The sequence below is a fragment of the Nicotiana tabacum genome, chromosome 21 (assembly GCF_000715075.1).
Source record: "Nicotiana tabacum cultivar K326 chromosome 21, ASM71507v2, whole genome shotgun sequence".
Taxonomy (NCBI): domain Eukaryota; kingdom Viridiplantae; phylum Streptophyta; class Magnoliopsida; order Solanales; family Solanaceae; genus Nicotiana; species Nicotiana tabacum.
This window is the reverse complement of record NC_134100.1, coordinates 81,471,869-81,492,691: the sequence shown is the minus strand read 5'-3', so window position 1 is coordinate 81,492,691 and position 20,823 is coordinate 81,471,869. Positions and strand designations below refer to the sequence as shown.

The 20,823-nt window shown below is 39.9% G+C and overlaps 1 pseudogene; it reads right to left on the bottom strand.

Annotated features, from left to right (window-relative positions):
• Positions 1-1,528: 1,528 nt before the first annotated feature.
• Positions 1,529-20,451, bottom strand: LOC107825655 (DNA-directed RNA polymerases IV and V subunit 2-like; annotated as a pseudogene).
• Between the last annotated feature and the right edge of the window lie 372 nt (positions 20,452-20,823).

Here is a 20,823-nt window from a genome sequence, read left to right as displayed (position 1 = left end):
GTTCGTGCAGATCCAGATATTGATACTATAACACGTGAGTTGTCCGTGCAGCACGTGAGTTGTCCGTGCGAATTATAGCGCTTGGGCTGTAGGAGCTCCTCCGGAGTCTGTATACCCCAGTAAGCGCGGGTACCCATTGAGTGTGAGTGCTGAGGGCTGAGAGCCGAGTGGTTGAGCTGTTGTGACGAGTTGAGTGACTGTTGCCCTGAGAGGCTGTACTTGCTTTTCATTTGGTGTTGCACTTAGTTGCTATATGTCATTGTTGTAAAATACTGTGAAAGATTTTATATCCGGATTACATGAACTTGAACTGTATAAAACTGATTTGACTTAAACTGCTGGATTTGAAAGCATGTCTATTCTTTGCTGGAATTATTGAAAGTGAACTATAACTGTGTAGCTCGTCATTATCTTCAGTTCCCTATTTATTATTGTTACTTGCTGAGTTGGTTGTACTCATACTACACCCTGCACTTCGTGTGCAGATCCAGGTATTTTCGGATATAGCGGGTGCTAATTCTCTCGCACAATTAATTTTTCGGAGATTCAGAGGTAGCTGCCGTGTTTCGCAGACCTTGCCTCTCATTCCCTACCTTCTTATTTACTGCATTTAGTCTCAGACTATTACGGGCCATATTTTCAAACTTGTATTCATAGTAGATGCTCATGTACTCAGTGACACCGGGTTTTGAGAGTGTTTATATATGTATTAGTGAATTTTCTTCCACAGAATTTAATCATTTTGTTTTTAAACATAAAAGATATGAGAGTTTATTGAGATTGTCGGCTTGCCTAGTATTGAAATAGACGCCATCACGACAGGTGAGATTTTGGGTCGTGATAATTATATAAAAAGTTATGATAAAGGATTATAACGACGCGACCACACCAAATCGGTCGTTACATAAAGTGGCACTTTTCGTCGTTAAGTAGCGACGGATTTAACGATACGATACAACAAAATTTGAGTAACAATCAAAATAAACGTATCTAAAGTAACAATACGAAACAATACAATAAGTAACAACAATCCAAACAAGCTATGCATGTATCCATTGTTGTCTGGTTTGGATTATTTCACCTAAAATCCAGTAAGTATTACTAATCAGTTAATTAGAAACAATCTTAATCTAAAACCAAACAAGCCAAGTGATATGTTAAAATATTTCTTTTCTTGGGCAAGCATGGCATTGATCATGATCATAGCATACTTCTTACTTCTATCACTTCTTATTAACTTTTAGCACTGAAAATTAATTCCATAATAAAGCAAGCATATGGTCCTCTACTGCCAATACTTTCCCATCAAACTGTTCAACTAAAATTTACATTAATTATTCAATGAGAGAGAGAGAATGTCCAATTGATAAACAACTTTTTTGACCTGATAACCAACAAGGTTCGATACAAGCAGACCATCTCTTTTTGCCATCAACACTAGAGATATTTACATATAACATTGTTTGTGATCAACAGCTGTAGCAAAATGTCAGCATGATAAGTATAACCTTGAGATGAGACCTAGACACTAGCAAATTTCAGTGTCAAACTTCAGAGATATGCCCATGCTGAAGAGCTCCTGGCATAATAACTTTGCACCATATGGCACATCAACCTTCACTATGTCTTCAACTGATTCACAGAAGCGGCAATACGGGCCCCTTACTTTACCACCTTGCACGGACCTCTGGATTACATTTACCATATTCTTGCACTTCCCACATATGTGCATCTGGGAGGAGTCACTAAGTGTGAAAAGGCGTTCATGCAAATTCGCTGCAGCACCATGAGCTATCAGACAGTCGCGCTCCATTTCACCAAATTTAATTCCACTGAAGCGTTTTCTGTCAGCCACAGGTTGGCGAGTAAGGGGATGGACTGGTCCAGTATTACGGAATTTCACTTTGTCTTCAGCCATATGGATAAGGCGCTGGTAGAATGTTGGGCCCATGAAAATTAGGTTTTGAACCATTTCACCCGTCCGGCCATTGTAAACTCTCTCATTTCCCCATTTTGAGAAACCTCGCCTGCAGGTCATATACCATTTAATAGTCAATGACAAATCACCAGAATTCATGATTGAATACAACATAGTAACACAATCACTGCCTAACTGGTTGGCATAATTAGATGTAACTATGGAAAGGGATACTGCTTTCAGATATCATACCCATGAAACTGCTCGATCATCAACTGATAAAGTGGAAAAAGGAGTGGCATATTTCTGACCACTACCTAGGGCAATACCCTTTCCCAAAGCTGCTTCAAGAAGCTGGTTTGCCTTGAAGGAAATGCATGGGGATTGATTACAATGTCTGGAACAATCCCTTGAGCTGTAAAAGGAAAGTTCTCGTGAGATTCCAGAAATCCAAGGACACCCTTTTGTCCGTGCATGCTGGAGAACGTCTCCAAGACATGGAGAACGAACCTGCACCAGAATATACAAGAATACTGGAATCAATGAAAGTGAATTAGGATTAGTTCAATTCGTGTCATGACTTAGTATCAGCTGTTGGTACTTGGGACCTTGTCCCACATATGTCAAAGACAAGGGGCTAGGACAGCTTATGAGCTCCCTCCCACTCACCTCATGAGGTATCTTTTCCGGACAAAAATCCCTCACACCATGTTGGTGGCGAGTAATACACCATCAGAATATGTTGAAGGATCCATTTGTCAATAGGTTGCGCTAAAGGCGGACCCCTTGCAGTTGGCAGCCACAAACTGCTTGTTGGGGGTGGAGGGCGCTCTATTGGTACATAGAACAATTCCTACATTGGTTGAAAACAGGGAGCTTGGGTAGTTTATAAGCTCCCTTGGCATTACACCCTGTGATTTGCCTTTACTGGATAAAACCCCCGAGACAGGATAATACTTCCTAAGGACACGTTGATTTTTCAGAATTTTTGCATTAGTTGGTCCTTAAAACATCAGGCTGAAGGTTTTCTACAATAGCTTCTAGTTTTGAAGCTTTAGCATAGTTTAGTAATGGTACTTACAGACAAATCTGCTTTTATTCAGTTCACTGGCTACTCTTTCAAGGTATTCACTATTGAAGCTATAAATAGTCTACATAGCATTAGTTCTCCTTTTAATCATGAAGACATCCCCCATGAAATGCAACCGCTTGAAGAAGCTTGCTAAATCGCCTGCAAACAGCTCTTCTTAGACTTAATATGGTCTTTTTAAATAATGACTTGTTTCTCATATACCTGTGCCTTAAAAAAGTTCAATATGGAATATATAGAGTCACATCAATAGAAGCATATATATATATATATATATATATATATATATATATATATATATATATAGGGCATCTTACTTGTCTCAGAGATACAACAGCAAAATTCTTCCCTTCATCATTGGCAGAGAGCAGAACCTTCTTAACCATACCCCTTTCTGTATGCTTCAGCTTGACACTGTGATCAGCCCCTGATTCTGCGTATTTCCCAATTATGATATCCCCGCTCTGGAGATTTGCCCCAATGAATGGAAAACCATCATCATCTAGGCTGTCCACTCGTCCAATTTTACTCTGGGTTTTCCCAAAGTTAACAGAATCTTCAACCTTTAGCTTCTTTCCAATAGCTTCCTTATTGCCGACTTCAGCCTTGTAGCTTGATGTTTGGCATATTTCGATACGTGTTGATGTTACTTTACTCATGTTTTAACCACTTCTTGATGTTATTTAATCTTTAAAACGCCCAACATGGTGTAATTATTGGTTTGATGACTAATTAAGTTATGTGTGACGATTTAAGGTGTTCGGAGTGAAAAATATGAAGAAAAGGTGGTTTAGCCAGAGGAAGAAGGGTTGGATGCGTCGCATCCAACCTAGGAAAACATCATCCTGCATGCAACCTTAGCAGTGAAGTTGGGCCATAGCGTTCGCCATCGCGTGCGAAACTGGGAAGTAGAAGAGAAGGCTGGATGCGTCGCGTCCACCATCGCATGCAAAGCTGAGAAATGGAGGACAAGGTGGATGCGTCGCATCCACCTTAGCATCAATCCCTGAAGCCGATTTGGACTAGGAATAGGAGAGCTTTGGCCCACGACTTTTGTACGCAATATATAAGCTAAAAACGCCTCTTTTAGGTTATCTAACATATTGGGAAGGGGGAAAAAAGCCACGAAAAAGCTGTGGAGGCCGGAATTCATCAAGTTCCATCTTTCTCCCACCAAACTTAGTAATTTTTATGTTTCTTTATATGATTTGTTGTTTGGCTACCATGTCTATGTGGAGCTAAACTTCACGTTCTAGGGTTGTGGTTCTTTCATGACTATTGTTATTCGGATATTGATTTTGACTTCTTGATTTATCATATTAGTTTATTTATTCTATCTTGCGCTTAATTATTTAATTGCTTGATCACCAATTGAATACTATCTACGAATCTAGAATTGAACTCGAAAGTGGGAATTCTAGATTGCATATAGGATTGAGTAGAGCAAGTTCTTGAACTCGGGTATCGGGGAACGGATTCGTGGTTAGGATAGACATATACCTAATTGCCTTGCTTGGTTGATTTACAGGAATTATAAATGCGTTCTTGTTGATTCTAACTCCATAGACATATAGGCGTTAGGTTAGCTTGAATAGGCGAGTAAGAACTCGATAGATTCTTATGAGCATTAACCCCTGTCAACCAATAAGCTAGATAAATTAGTCGGTCAATTCAATTGAAGAATACAATAGGATTGTTAGATAGCCCATAATCCTAGATCGTTTTCATTACATTGATATCATTAAAATCTGCTCTTTCTCTGTTCAAAGTTTATTATTTATATTTTTCTTATTTAATTAGTTAGAATAAAATATTTTTAGATTTAATTCTTGTTTAGATAATTAGGATAGTCTAATTTAGTTAATAGCTAATCATAAGTCCTTGTGGGTTCGACATCCGACTTTTAGTCACTTTATTACTTGACGACCGCGTATACTTGCGTGAGTGTGTTTGGTCGCAACAAGTTTTTGGCGCCGTTGCCGGGGACTTAGAAATTAGCTACGTGACTAAGTTAAGCTTTTATTAGATATTTGTTTTCAAGTTTTAATTTTCAGTTTGCCTGGTTTGTGTCAACGCAGGGTCTTCTCTCGAATGCAGAGGAGTAGAAGTGCAACCAACCCCATTCCTCTTGATCCAGAAATCGAACGAACACTACATAGAGTGAGAAGGGAACACGAAGCTAGAACGAGAATAGAAAGAGAGTTGGACATCGCAGTCCAACCACAGCCAATAGATATGGCAGGCAATGAAGAGCGTCCGGTAATTGAAGCCGCAAGGCCCAATCTTGCGAATATGACTCAGGCTATTGTGAAGCCTGATATCACTGGGCATTTTGAACTCAAACAGTACATGGTACAGCTGATTCAGTCCACAGGACAATATGTGGGTCTATCTCATGAGGACCCGCAGAGGCATATTCAGAACTTCTTGGAAATCACGGACACTTACAATTATCCGAACGTCTCCAAAGACTATGTCAGGCTGACACTATTCCCTTTTTCACTGTTGGGGGAAGCTAAAGAATGGTTGCAAAAGGAGCCCGCGAACTCTATCCACACTTGGGATGATCTAGCAAGGAAATTCCTGATCAAGTTTTTCCCAACTAAGAAGACAAAGTCGCTGAGGAGCCAAATTCTTGGGTTCCAACAATGGGATGGCGAGACACTTCGTCAAGCTTGGGAAAGATACAAGAAGCTACTCAGAGACTGCCCGCATCATTGTCAAACTAATGAGGTATTGGGTCACACTTTTGTTGATGGGTTAGATGAAGCATCAAAGATGAATCTTGACTCAGCTTGTGGGGGTAGTTGCATGGCAAGACCGTATAGTGAAATACAACTCTTGCTAAATAATTTCACTGCTAATGACCATAATTGGCAAGGAGAGGGGGATTCACGAAGGGGAATTAAACAAAAGGCCGCCGGTTTGATTGAGCTTGATGACTTTTCCGCCATGAGAGCCGATATAGCAAAATTGGCAAATCAGATGAATAGAATGACAACACAACAAATGCAACATGTACAGCAGATGTCTATTTGTTGCGAACTATGCGGAGACAGTCATATGATTGACATGTGCCCCACGAATCCTGAATCTATATACTATGTGGGGCAACAAAACAGAGGTCCTATGAATCAACATGCGCAATATGGAAACACTTACAACCCAAACTGGAGGAATCATCCTAACTTCTCATGGGGCGGAAGTCAACAGAATCAGTATAGGCCTCAAGGGAATTTTACTCAACCTCAGAAGCCACCCCAACAAATGGAAGAAAGTACGAATGACTGGCTGAAAAAGTTGTTACTAGACAATCAACAGCTCAGGACCGATTTCAGAAATCTTGAGAGGCAAATGGGGCAGTTAGCAGCAAACCAAAATACTAGACCTATAGGCTCACTTTCCAGTGATACAGAGAAAAACCCTCAAATTAATGCAGTTACACTTAGAAACGGGAGGGAACTAGAGGAAGTGCCAAGGAAGATAAAAGAAAAACCTATACCTGGGGGGGAGTTGACACATAAGGCAACACAAGAGTCAAAGGAAGATGATGCAAGTTCAGAGCGAATGGAGGTTACAAGGCCACCACCACCTTTCCCCCAAAGATTGCAGAAAAGGAATGACGATCGCATGTTCAACAAATTTCTCTCCATGTTGAGTCAGGTTCAATTAAATATTCCATTAGTGGATGTACTTCGTGAAATTCCAAAGTACGCTAAGTACATAAAAGACATAGTGGCTCATAAGAGGAAATTGACTGAGTTCGAGACGGTTGCACTTACTGAGGAGTGCACATCAAGGGTCCAAAACAAGCTTCCCCAAAAGCTTAAGGATCCTGGCAGCTTCACCATTCCAGTACAAATCGGTAATATTGACGTGGGACGTGCTCTGTGTGATTTGGGTGCAAGCATAAATCTGATGCCTTTATCCTTGTTTAAGCAATTAGGTCTGGGAGCTCCGAGACCAACCACCGTGATGTTGCAATTAGCTGATAGGTCCATAGCCTACCCCGAAGGAGTGATTGAAGATGTGCTGCTGCAAATTGGAAAATTCATCTTCCCAGCTGACTTCATTATTCTAGACTTCGAGGCTGATGAACAAGTTCCAATCATATTGGGACGACCTCTCTTGGCTACTGGCGATGCAATAATTAAAGTGAGAGAAGGGAAAATGATTATGAGAGTGGACAACGAGGAAGCAGTCTTCAATGTCTACAAAGCAATCCAACTTCCCCGCCACTATGAGGAGCTCTCTATGATATCTGTGGTGGAGGTGGATGAGAAACTTCTTGACACGAGTGTATATCTAGACGACTGTTTAGAAAAAGCAATCATGATGTTTGATAGCTTGGAGATGGATGATGAGGTTGAGGAGATGATGCATATCCTAGATACATCATGTGGTTACATGCAAGGAATAATCCCGTTTGAGCCCCTGAATAGGCCAAGTGGCCCCCCACCAAAGCCGTCAATTGAAAAAGCTCCAAATTTGGAACTTAAACCCCTACCCCCTCACCTTCAATATGCTTATTTGGGAAGTTCTGACACTTTACCTGTTATTATTTCTGCTCACTTGTCTAAATTACAGGAAGAAAAGCTATTAAGGGTGCTACGTGAGCACAAGCGAGCAATTGGGTGGACAATGTCTGACATTAAAGGCATTAGTCCAGCTTTCTGCATGCACAAAATCCTCATGGAGGACGGACACAAGCCAAGTGTAGAACACCAACGCCGACTAAATCCAATCATGAAAGAAGTGGTAAGAAAAGAAGTGATTAAGTGGCTTGATGCAGGTATTGTATTTCCAATCTCTGATAGTAAATGGGTAAGCCCCGTTCAATGTGTGCCGAAGAAAGGGGGGATAACCGTAGTAGTTAATGAAAATAATGACTTAATTCCTACAAGAACTGTAACTGGATGGAGAATTTGCATAGATTACAGAAAACTGAACAATGCCACCCGGAAAGACCACTTTCCCCTTCCTTTTATTGACCAAATGCTTGATAGATTAGCTGGCCAGGAATACTACTGTTTCCTGGACGGTTATTCGGGGTATAATCAGATTGCTATAGCCCCAGAAGACCAAGAGAAAACTACATTTACATGTCCTTATGGCACGTATGCGTTCAAGAGAATGCCCTTCGGTCTTTGTAATGCACCTGCGACTTTTCAAAGGTGTATGATGGCTATTTTCACTGACATGGTTGAAAGATTTGTAGAAGTATTCATGGACGATTTTTCTGTGTTTGGATGTTCTTTTGATAGTTGTTTGATGAACCTTGATAAAGTGCTAGCTAGGTGTGAAGAGACGAACTTGGTGTTAAACTGGGAAAAGTGCCATTTCATGGTACGTGAAGGTATAGTTTTGGGGCACAAGGTTTCAAAAGATGGTCTACAGGTGGATAAAGCAAAGGTGGAGACGATTGAAAAATTGCCCCCGCCGACATCCATCAAAGGCATTCGCAGTTTCTTGGGTCATGCAGGTTTTTATCGTCGTTTCATTAAAGATTTTTCGAAAATTTCTTCCCCTTTGTGCAGGCTTCTAGAGAAAGATGTTACCTTCAAGTTTGATAATGCATGTCTGAAAGCATTTGAGGAGCTGAAGGGAAGATTGGTGACTGCACCAATTATCATTGGCCCCGATTGGGCACAACCATTTGAGTTGATGTGCGATGCAAGTGACATAGCAATTGGAGCGGTGTTGGGGCAAAGGAGGGATAAAATCTTTCACTCCATTTATTATGCAAGCAAAACTATGAATCCAGCTCAGATGAATTATACAGTGACTGAAAAGGAGTTGCTTGCAGTGGTGTGGGCGTTTGACAAGTTCAGATCCTATCTAGTGGGAACCAAAGTCATCGTCTACACAGATCATTCAGCTATCAGATACCTATTTGAAAAGAAAGACGCCAAGCCGAGGCTGATTCGTTGGGTCCTCCTCTTGCAAGAATTTGACTTAGAGATCCGAGATCGAAAAGGGACAGAAAATCAAGTGGCCGATCATTTGTCCAGATTAGAAAGTCGGGACCATGTAGCTGAAGGAGGGTCAATTAAAGAAACATTTTCGGATGAGCAAATATTAGCAATCACCTCAGGTGAAGCCCCATGGTATGCAGATTATGTGAATTTTATCGCAAGTGGGGTGACGCCACTAGAATGGACAGTTGACAATAGAAGAAGATTCCTACATGATGTAAGGTTCTACGTGTGGGATGAGCCATTCCTATATAGGCAGTGTGCAGATCAGTTGGTGAGAAGGTGTGTTCCTGAGGAAGAGATGAAGGCTATACTACATGACTGCCATGCGTCACCATATGGAGGTCATCACGGCGGGGATAGAACCGCCCAAAAAGTGCTACAATCAGGTTTTTATTGGCCAAAATTGTTTAAGGATGCACATGCCTTCGTTAAAAATTGTGATAGATGCCAAAGAACTGGAACTATCACGAGGAAGCACGAGATGCCCTTGCAAAATATACTGGCGGTAGAACTTTTTGATGTTTGGGGGATTGATTTTATGGGACCATTCCCATATTCTAACGGACACAGATACATCTTGGTGGCGGTCGACTATGTTTCTAAGTGGGTAGAGGCCATAGCTCTTCCTACTAACGACGCAAAGGTTGTGGTAGGCTTTGTAAAGAAGCACATCTTCACACGTTTTGGGACCCCAAGAGTGTTGATAAGCGACGGGGGAACTCACTTTTGTAACAAACTACTGAATAATATTCTTGCAAAATACGGAGTCAAGCACAAAGTTTCCACTGCCTATCATCCCCAAACGAGTGGTCAAGTAGAAGTTTCCAACAGAGAGGTCAAGCAGATTTTGGAAAAGACAGTAAGTATGAATAGAAAGGACTGGGCCGGGAAGCTGGATGACGCATTATGGGCATATCGCACTGCGTACAAGACCCCAATAGGCACTTCTCCGTACAGGTTAGTTTATGGGAAGGCCTGCCATCTGCCCGTCGAGCTTGAACACAAAGCATATTGGGCGATTAAAAAGCTAAATATGGAGATGGACTTGGCCGGTGAGAAGAGATTGCTACAACTCAACGAGCTTGATGAGTTTCGATTGCATGCGTATGAAAATGCCAAATTGTATAAAGAGAAGACCAAAAGATGGCATGATAAGCATATCCAACATCGTGAGTTTGAACCAGGTCAAGAAATTCTACTGTTTAATTCAAGGCTAAAGCTTTTTCCAGGAAAGCTTAAATCTCGATGGTCGGGTCCGTTTGAAGTGGCTAGTGTGAAACCTCATGGTGCGATAGAATTGTGTGATAAGGGGTCCAATACGACATTCTTGGTAAATGGCCAAAGAGTAAAACACTATTGGGGTGGTGACATTGCACGTCACAAGACCACAATGGATTTAGTGGAGGCATGAAGAACATGTTGCGTCGTGCCGCGACGTTAAATCAGGCGCTTCTTGGGAGGCCACCCAAGTTAGTTAATTTATTTATTTTTTTTTTGTAGGACATAGATCTTTAAAAAAAAAAAAAAAAATAAAAATAAAAAAAATAAAAATAAAAAGTTCCCCAGATATGAGAAAACGAGGCGGATGCGTCGCGTCCCCCTCAGCAAAAAAAAAAAAAAAAAATTTTTTTTTTTTTTGACGGGCCAATTGCTCAAAGCAGTGAAGTCTGCCTATCGCGTCCGTGTCGCGTCCGAAAATTTTTGAAGGAAGACAAGGGGATGCGTCGCGTCAAAGCTCGCACGCACAGGTAAGTACTATATATTTTAACACATCTTAAGATAACGAATTCGTTAAAAACTCTTCTTGCGACGCATCCACTCGTCTCTTTTTGGCGACGCCTACGAACGCAGAACAGAATTCTTTAATCGAAATTGTAACGCATACAAACGCGATAGGTACGCATCATCCTCTTCGTTCTTCCGTTGGCTCCTCTCCTAATTCTTCTCTCTTCCCTCCTTCAATGGTAGCAACAAGTAGGTTTTGCAATTTCAAAATTTTTTAGGGCTGTCGTTCTTGGTCGTTGTAATGGTTGCGAGATGATAAACTATAATTCCCTTCATCTCGTCCAACTTTGGGAGGGTAGTTGCATTGCTCAACTGATAGAATGAACTAGGCACACTTGTTGCATACCACATGTTCGACGAATTGTCCCTGAGGAAAATTTAGGCGTCGGTGAAGTCTGAGTAACCGAGCAACATTGGTGTATGCTTGAGAATAAGTGTGGGGTCGAGTGAGGGGCTATGTGAAATTGAATTTTTGAAGAGAGTTATCACATACTTGCTGAAAGTCATGAGCTACAATTCCATGAAGTAGTGAATGGCATGACTTTACGAATAAATTGAAGTCTGCAAGCTGTTGCAATTGCTTTCAAGCTGAACTTCGCTGTTTCATCTGCTAATTGTTGAATTCTTTGCATTGCAGGTACTTAGATTCGTAAAATGACAGCAGTGAGTAAACCATCCAAGCAACAAGACAAAGATGGTAACAAGCAACCGCCCAAAAAGCCTACCGGAAGGGCAGCGGGCGGTCCAAATCCACAGAAAAAAAGGAAGCGGACGGAGAAGGAAATGGAACTGCTGCCTAGGCAGTTAAGTGATGATTCAGAGCAAGAGGAGGAGGAAACATTAGTCAGGAGGACAGTGAAGAAGGGTATTACACCAAGCAAAGGAAAAGAGATAAGAGAGCCTGTGACATACCAAAGAAAAGCTTCGAAAATGAGTGATCCGACTGATAAAGGAAAGGAGAAGATTACTACAGAATATGAATCCGATTCCGATTCGGACAATGACCACCTACAGGTCAACATTAGTGATGAAGACGAGGGTGAACCCATAGACCGAGTTGATTGGGAGAAATACTTTGTTAATGAGAAGGCATTCCGAGCCTATAAGAAGATACTGGTTTCAAAGAAGTATATTCCGGAAAAGCCGATAAACATCGGACCACTTAAGACAAAGTACTCAGAGTTTCTAAAGTCAATTCGAGAGGTGCAAAAATGGGGACCCATTCTGAAAGGTCACGGCAAAGCCAACCTCACCATTGTTAGAGAGCTCTACGCCAATTGGCGTCACGCAAGGGGAAACATTGTGCGAGTAAGAGGGGTAGATATTAATGTGTCAGCTGAAGCTCTGAATAACTTCTTAAGGGTGCCACACACACTTACAGACAGGTTTGACTCCATATGCAAAATACCAGATTATGCACACATTAAGTCTGTCCTATGCCCTACCAGGAAGGATGCAGAATGGAAGCTTGGGAGTATGGAGTACCACTCTATAGCCAAGGAATTCATGAGTGCGTTAGCACGTGTGGCTCTAAATTTCATTTGTAACCGCCTGCTGCCATGCCAACATAAAACTGATGTCCCTCGTTACCGCGCACTCGTATTATATGCTTTATTAGAGGGGATACCACTCAACTTCGGAGCCATCATGCATGATCAAATGCAGCGAACCAGGATGAATTACAAGTGGAGGCTGTTCTTTGCTAATACCCTAACGGCTTTTTTAACAGAGATGGGAGTACTATGGGACAAGGAGAATGACGACATTGAGGCTAAAGCTCCAGGACCATATGATGTCACTCATGTTCTAGAGCCGAACAAGGGAAGGTCTTCTAAGCTCACCATTCAACAATTATTTGAGCATATGCAAGCAGATATGCAAGAGAACAGGGCTGAGCTGATAGCGACTCGTGTCGAGTTGAGTGCCACCAGGGATGAGTTGAGACAGACTCGTGCGGATCTAAGCCGAGTTCAGACCGAGCAGGCCACGATGATGAAGGAGATATCATTACTCCTCAGAGCTCTGGTTCAATGTGCAGGTACCGACATCTCCCAGCTGATTGCATCATCCACTGCCGGACCATCCACTCCTGTTCCTCCCATAGTCACTGAGGCTCCACTCAACAGGCCTACTGAGGTCGCTGTAACACCTGATACAGAATCCGCACCAGTTGTTGATGATAGGAATGCTATGGATGCAGATGCTCCTCCACAGACTGCGGATGAGCCCTCCACCTTGACTTGAGGGAGTTCTTCTCACCCTACTTTACCTTGTTTGTGTGCGTTGGGGACAACGCACAGTCCTAAGTGTGGGGTGGGGGTGATTCATGTTTTGATGTATGGATGAATGTACTAAAATATTCACTGGATTAATGGCATAAAATAGCAGTAAATTCATCTATATGGAGTAACTATCAGTTTATCATTATTAAAAAAAAAAAAATATATATATATATATATATATATATATATATATATATATATATATATATATATATATATATATATATATATATATATATATATATATATATATATATATATATATATAGTATCTTTGTAGATAGTAATAATCCCCTGTGGTTTTTCTTTGTGCCTCGGTTCTTTTCCATGGGATGTAGTTTGAACCGGGTAATTTTGTTTTCTTTTTAGAGTAGAGTAGGAATGTAGGGAATAAAAGGAGGGAGAATGATGAACCTAGGTGACCCTGACTTGGTTGATAATGGCATATTTAGGCTTTTACATATGTAATATCTTCCCTTCTCACTCTGAAATTATTGATGATGCCTTGTTAAAATGGATAGCATGTTTTGTGGCGCCTATTTCTCATTTTCTTGACTTGTGTTCACTTTGCGCTTAATGCTTAATATCTCGTTGCTCCGTGAATACTTGCATTGTTTGAGAGTCGGAATGTGACCGTCCTTAATGAGTCATGTGCCATGTGTGGTAAGGTTTTTGTGTTGTCCATGTATTGTACTTGTGTCTAGAACTTGCCCGGTATGTGAGTTGAAGCGAAATTTTAGGTGATGCTCGGTTTGAAAAATGATTTTAGGCTTTCTTTGATCTTTTTGAGCTTATTGCTTATCACAAATAAAATCTATCCCTAGTTAACCCTTTTGAGCCTGTAGACCTTTTATTTGGTACCCACATTACAAGCCTATACCCTTTTTATTCTTAATTGACATTGTTTTGATCCTTTTACCTCTTAAAGCACTTTAATTGTTAGATGAGCGCTAAAAGAAGTAAGAAGGGACTAAGTGTGGGGTGACTTTTGAGTGGAACCAATGAAAGAAAGAAGGGTGCACTTATTTTGTAAAATAATACACCACTAGCGGAAAGTGAAAAAAAAAAAAAAAGAAAGAAAAATATAAATGAATAAATTGTTGTCTTGTTCTTGCTAGTGGGTATGAATTAAAGTAGTGCTCAAAGAAAGAGGAAATATTGTTTGAAGTGATATTATTGGTGAAATTGAAAGGGTGTTGAAGAATTCGCGCTTAAGTTATTTGATGATGTGTTAAAGTGCTTAGGAGGGTGAATCACTATTCCTTAAATATATCCTACCCGTCCCTTAGCCCACATTACAACCATGAAAAAGTCCTAATTGATTTTAGATCGAGCGAGCTTACATTAATAGAGATTTACATTAAGGGCAAGCCTATGGTACCAACTACATGCATGTGACTTCTTTTGTGAGAGTGAGCGATTTTCTTTGTGAGCATGAGATTCGAATGTGTGGATTGATTCTACTCTCTCTGCTTTTGTTGTGAGGGCACATGGTTTCACTAGGGATAGGTAACGTTATTAGACTTCTCTATGATGTTGGTTGTTCAAGCCATGAGTGCATTGTGACATTGAGTCGGTTTTTGAGGTTAGGATTGTTGTGAGCATGTTGTCTTTGTTCGAATATGTTTAAAGAAGGGCATAAGAAAAGGGAAGTGTGTTGATGCATAGTCTAGAACCTAATTGTAGCAAATAACCATGGTCATAGATGTAGTGTGCTTTGAATGATAAGAGCTTAATTCTATTCTGTTTACTATAGTGATGGTTTGTTCGAGGACGAACAAAGGTTTAAGTGTGGGGTAGTGATGTTTGGCATATTTCGATATGTGTTGATGTTACTTTGCTCATGTTTTAACCACTTCTTGATGTTATTTAATCTTTAAAACGCCCAACATGGTGTAATTATTGGTTTGATGACTAATTAAGTTATGTGTGACGATTTAAGGTGTTCGGAGTGAAAAATATGAAGAAAAGGTGGTTTAGCCAGAGGAAGAAGGGTTGGATGCGTCGCATCCAACCTAGGAAAACATCATCCTGCATGCAACCTTAGCAGTGAAGTTGGGCCATAGCGTTCGCCATCGCGTGCGAAACTGGGAAGTAGAAGAGAAGGCTGGATGCGTCGCGTCCACCATCGCATGCAAAGCTGAGAAATGGAGGACAAGGTGGATGCGTCGCATCCACCTTCGCAGGCAAAAATTGAAATGGAGGACAAGGTGGATGCGTCGCATCCACCTTAGCATCAATCCCTGAAGCCGATTTGGACTAGGAATAGGAGAGCTTTGGCCCACGACTTTTGTACGCAATATATAAGCTAAAAACGCCTCTTTTAGGTTATCTAACATATTGGGAAGGGGGAAAAAGCCACGACAAAGCTGTGGAGGCCGGAATTCATCAAGTTTCATCTTTCTCCCACCAAACTTAGTAATTTTTATGTTTCTTTATATGATTTGTTGTTTGGCTACCATGTCTATGTGGAGCTAAACTTCACGTTCTAGGGTTGTGGTTCTTTCATGACTATTGTATTCGGATATTGATTTTGACTTCTTGATTTATCATATTAGTTTATTTATTCTATCTTGCGCTTAATTATTTAATTGCTTGATCACCAATTGAATACTATCTACGAATCTAGAATTGAACTCGAAAGTGGGAATTCTAGATTGCATATAGGATTGAGTAGAGCAAGTTCTTGAACTCGGGCATCGGGGAACGGATTCGTGGTTAGGATAGACATATACCTAATTGCCTTGCTTGGTTGATTTACAGGAATTATAAATGCGTTCTTGTTGATTCTAACTTCATAGACATATAGGCGTTAGGTTAGCTTGAATAGGCGAGTAAGAACTCGACAGATTCTTATGAGCATTAACCCCTGTCAACCAATAAGCTAGATAAATTAGTCGGTCAATTCAATTGAAGAATACAATAGGATTGTTAGATAGCCCATAACCCTAGATCGTTTTCATTACATTGATATCATTAAAATCTGCTCTTTCTCTGTTCAAAGTTTATTATTTATATTTTTCTTATTTAATTAGTTAGAATAAAATATTTTTAGATTTAATTCTTGTTTAGATAATTAGGATAGTCTAATTTAGTTAATAGCTAATCATAAGTCCTCGTGGGTTCGACATCCGACTTTTAGTCACTTTATTACTTGACGACCGCGTATACTTGCGTGAGTGTGTTTGGTCGCAACAAGTTTTTGGCGCCGTTGCCGGGGACTTAGAAATTAGCTACGTGACTAAGATTCATAACTAATGAATCTTCTTGGTTATAGCCAAGGAGAATATTTACTGCAACAATAGCACATTGACCGTTGAAGTATTCAGGCCGTGGAAGCATTCCTTTCTGGTAACGAGCATCTTTGGGCTTCCCAAGGGAATCTGACAACAATGTCCTGAAAAGTGGCCTTTGAGGATAATACAGTTGATGGGTATTTGTATCAACTCTAATGTTTGGATTCACTGTTGAAAACCCAATTGCCTGTTGAGAGTGATTCTCAGATTGATAGAGGACCCTCCTAGCATGATCATTATTTGCAAAAGGGATAATACCACAGCTCAAACCTAATAGGAAAGACATGTCCAACTCACAATGGGTATACTTAGCGGGTGGGTTCTCTTTATCTGCTTTTAAGAGGTATTCAACTCCCCATGCAGTTCGACAGTCTTCTTCTTCTTCAGGTCCTATAAGCTCAATAATCCCATTGTCCAGAAGAGATTGAAAGCCATAGTCCCCCCCTTTCAAAGCTTTGATTTTCTTTAGACTTAAAACAACAAGAAGAGGACGCAGAATCCTTCCCGCATCAGAAAATATGCGAACTTCACCCTGCTGCTCATCTCTCTTAACTTCAACCTAGAACAAAATTTTAGATAGTTCAGTGTATGAGTATTAAATTGACAAGTCATATAGGAACATCTTTTCAAGAAAATATACTAGACTAAACTTTTAATATCCATGTACTAAGAGAGACTTTTCACAGCAAATTCAGTGTTAGTGAAAATGGTATTGGGTCAAATTTCCTCAGCCAAGAAGCTACATCAACTTCCATGCTTTTAACTTACATGGTATATCTGCTAGTACTCGAAGAAAACATCAAATCAATTGTCAAATTTGTGATAAAGGTAAGTTAATGGAGAACTCTCGGATATAATTTTATTGCTTTGCCAAATCAGTGATAAAGTTTATTTGATAGAGAACTCTTGGATTTAATTTTATTGCTTGGATACTTCAAAATCTTTAAAATAATTTAATAGTTTTTTTGATTAGTTTGAATTTCTGCACATTGCAAAGAAATATTTCTCAAAAGGTGATATTTTTTGGTCTACCTAAGCCTTGGCGGACATAGTTACCCGTACTTGAGCCGGTGGGAGGCAGCAAGTCCTGATGGAATAGCCGAGGTGCACGCAAGCTTGCTCGGACACAACCGTTACCTTTTTCTTTCTTTTTTTACAGATATATTTCCCAAAAGGAAAAAGTATCACAGAAGTGGAATGGACAGAGTCAAGGATTCCATCTATTCCAAACTCGTCGTAATCCATTTTGGATTCCCAAAATTGTATCTCTACTATAGTATTTTAGTTATCCTGAAATAGCACTTATTTCCATTTAAGGAAACTCTGCAATGACAAGAGAGGGTTCTCTACTGATACACCCTCTACTTCCAACCAAGAGGCCGAGAGTTCGGTTCACCACGGGAGGAAAGAGGCACAACCTGCTTTTGGCTGCTTGAGGGTTTGGGATTTGCCAGCATACAAGTTATTCTACATTTAATACAATATACCATAAAAGTCACGTCTATTTCAGGAACAAAGAGAAAACGAGTCTTTCACATTTGGTTAATAGTTTTAAATGAATTGTTGAATGTAATAACCAAACATTCTACAGTAAATTCTATGACTCTGTTGTACATAATTGAATGAAAATGATTACTATAAACTTGAGGTCCTGGTGTGACATTTATTCCTGAGGTCCTGTATGTTATTTTACATTCAAATATTGCTCAATTGGTTGTACTTGTCGATCTCCATAAAGATCTCTTTGCATAGCCTTGACCATGCGCCTCTCGGTATGTTTAATGTGCGCCCTGAGCTCTCGTTCAAGGAGCTCACCAGCCAGCTCCAATCTCTTGTTTCGAAAATCATCTCTGTTGTCAACCTTTCTGCGACCAATGAAAGAGTGCAAGAGGCACTTTACCATATAGGCAAGGAAGCGAGCCTTCTGCTTGAGACCACTAAGATTAGGGAACATGTGTTTTTTTATGCACTCCTCAACAGATTCTTGAGGTGGAAATTTACAAGCCTTTATAAGTGTATCAACATAAGCAGAGAGCATTTTTCCCCTTCCTGAAATCCTCACAATTCTTATCAGCAGTGTGGATTGAAGCTACTAGTATATTGACGATATTAGTATCTTCAGTATCCACATCAATTAAATTTATTACCTCTCTGTCAGAGGATACACCTAGAGCGAAAAACAAGACCCAAATTGGCATTTCCGCCAGGAAGTACACTCTGAGGGCTTTTTCTACTCCCTTAATGTGCTCAAGCTTCAAGATCTCAGTCAGTTTAATGTAGACTCTATTATTTTTTTCAACTGGGCGATATGCAACCGTCCAAGTGGAATTGTTTGACAGCCAGAGTCTTTTTAAACAGATCTGCTCCTGTGCAATGAAGGTCTGAAATGGAAATTGCAAGAGGTTCAAATTTAAAGAACTGCGATAGGGATTTAGTTCTAACAGGCCAAAAAGGTTAAACATTATTCTATATCCTATAGTAATAGCACGAATGTAGAAGGCATGCCCAAAGTTACATATACTCCTTCAATCCCGAAAAGAATGGTGAATTTGGAGTATGAGAGTCAAAACACATTTACTTTTCAATATGAATTAAGTATCCATTTTTTTTCTTTTTCTGAAATAAAATATTACTCCTACACATTTAGAAACAACATAAGACATACTCAAGCCACAAAAGATTGCATATAAGAGTACTCGGCTTGAAGAACTGAGAAAGAACTGCTGCATATTGGAGCACCTAAAGACTCTTCAAATGTAATAGTACTACTTTGTTTTACTACCAATTCAAAATTTTGAGCAATGGTTAACAAGTGAAATTCCACCGTTTTGAGTTATGCTAGGTTGATGCATAGCAAAATGGCTGGCATGGCTGTATTTTTAATTGTATATTCTATTTTCCCTTTAGCACATTAGGTCTCTTTTTTTTATGAAATAAGTTGCTTAATTGCAGGCATCAAGAAGATGCCAAGTTACATAAGTGATAAATGTTAGCTCCATTACAATACAACATTAAACATGCCCAGGGAGCTAACCAAAAAAACCAAAAGTAGAAGGGGACTAAACCAGAGTAAGTGATCCAATGAAGTCTAGGAGGGGAACTACATTATTTGCAAGGGCTAAAGCACTCCAACTAAAGAGATACAACAAGGCATTTAGCGTTTAGAGCAAGGTTAGGAGTTGAAATGCCATCAATAGTATACTAACTTCCACCAACTGTCTAGCCTTGTTTTTTATGGCCTCTTTAGGTAGAAGAGAGGGAGGCATCGAAAGTGAGGTGCTAGCAAGAAGATCTTACCTTTTTAGCCTCTTTGACTATGAAGTATCCCCCGTGATCAAATTCACAATCAGGCTTGTCAATATCATTCATCCAGCGCAACTCTGAGTTCACCATCACAGGGATTCTCCCAACCAAGCAGGGGCGAAGCTATGTTGGCCCAAGGGTGGTCAACTGACCACCCTTCGCCAAAAAATTATACTACGTATAAGGTAAAATATTACTTGTTATTGATTAAAAATAGACTTTGAACACGCATAGCCCACTGGCAAAGGGTGTTCAAAATTTGAACACCCTTATGAATTTCCTGGCTTCGCCACTGCAACCAAGACATCCCTTTTCTCTTCCTTCTCACACTCCTTGTCAACAAACCGTTCTACCCCAGTTTTGAACTTGTCGCTACTAACTAGTTTTTTTAGTATACACCTGAAATCATATACAAAGGTAACCAATAAAATTAAAAGAATAAGAAAACTAGCAGAGAGCAAATAAATGACATGTTGGGTATGTTCTCAATGCTAACTGGAAAAGCGGTCATCGCATGACATGGATGAGAGGGGATTATAGGTTCAATTTTGTGAAGTTCAAAAAGATGATATCAAAGAATTAAGGATAACGAGCGCATGCAGCTTAGAGCTCATATTTCCTTTATGATGATCATGTTCTTACTTTTCGTCAGTTGGGCAATGCATTTAATTCAATAAAGAGCTGTTCAAGAGAGACCAACAAGATTGGCAACTTTTTTCTGTATATTAAGAAGCACCTGCATCAAGAAGCGCCTACCGACATTAACTATATTCCAATTTAAATTGGTAGGCACAAACATGATCTCTCCATTCAAAAAGCATATTCAATTAGTAGTACAGTACAGAGTCAATTTTGACAGCTAAAAGTCTATAGATAGCCCAGCTAAAACTGCGACAAAATAGAAATTTCCATCATTTTCCAAGCTCCTTCCAGGAAGGACAAAAGACTAAACAGATATCTATCAGGTGAAAGCTGGGATTACTTTTATACTTGGTGAAATTTGCCCTTAAATTTAAACTGTTTTTGACAACCCACTTCAACTCTAGGTGAGCTATTATGAAGACGATAAAAGCTAAAAAATATTGACTTTGAAAGGTTGCGACTTATAGTATTTTTTGCATATGTAAATGTTACTTATAAAAGATTAAGAATCACTGTCTTAATTCACACT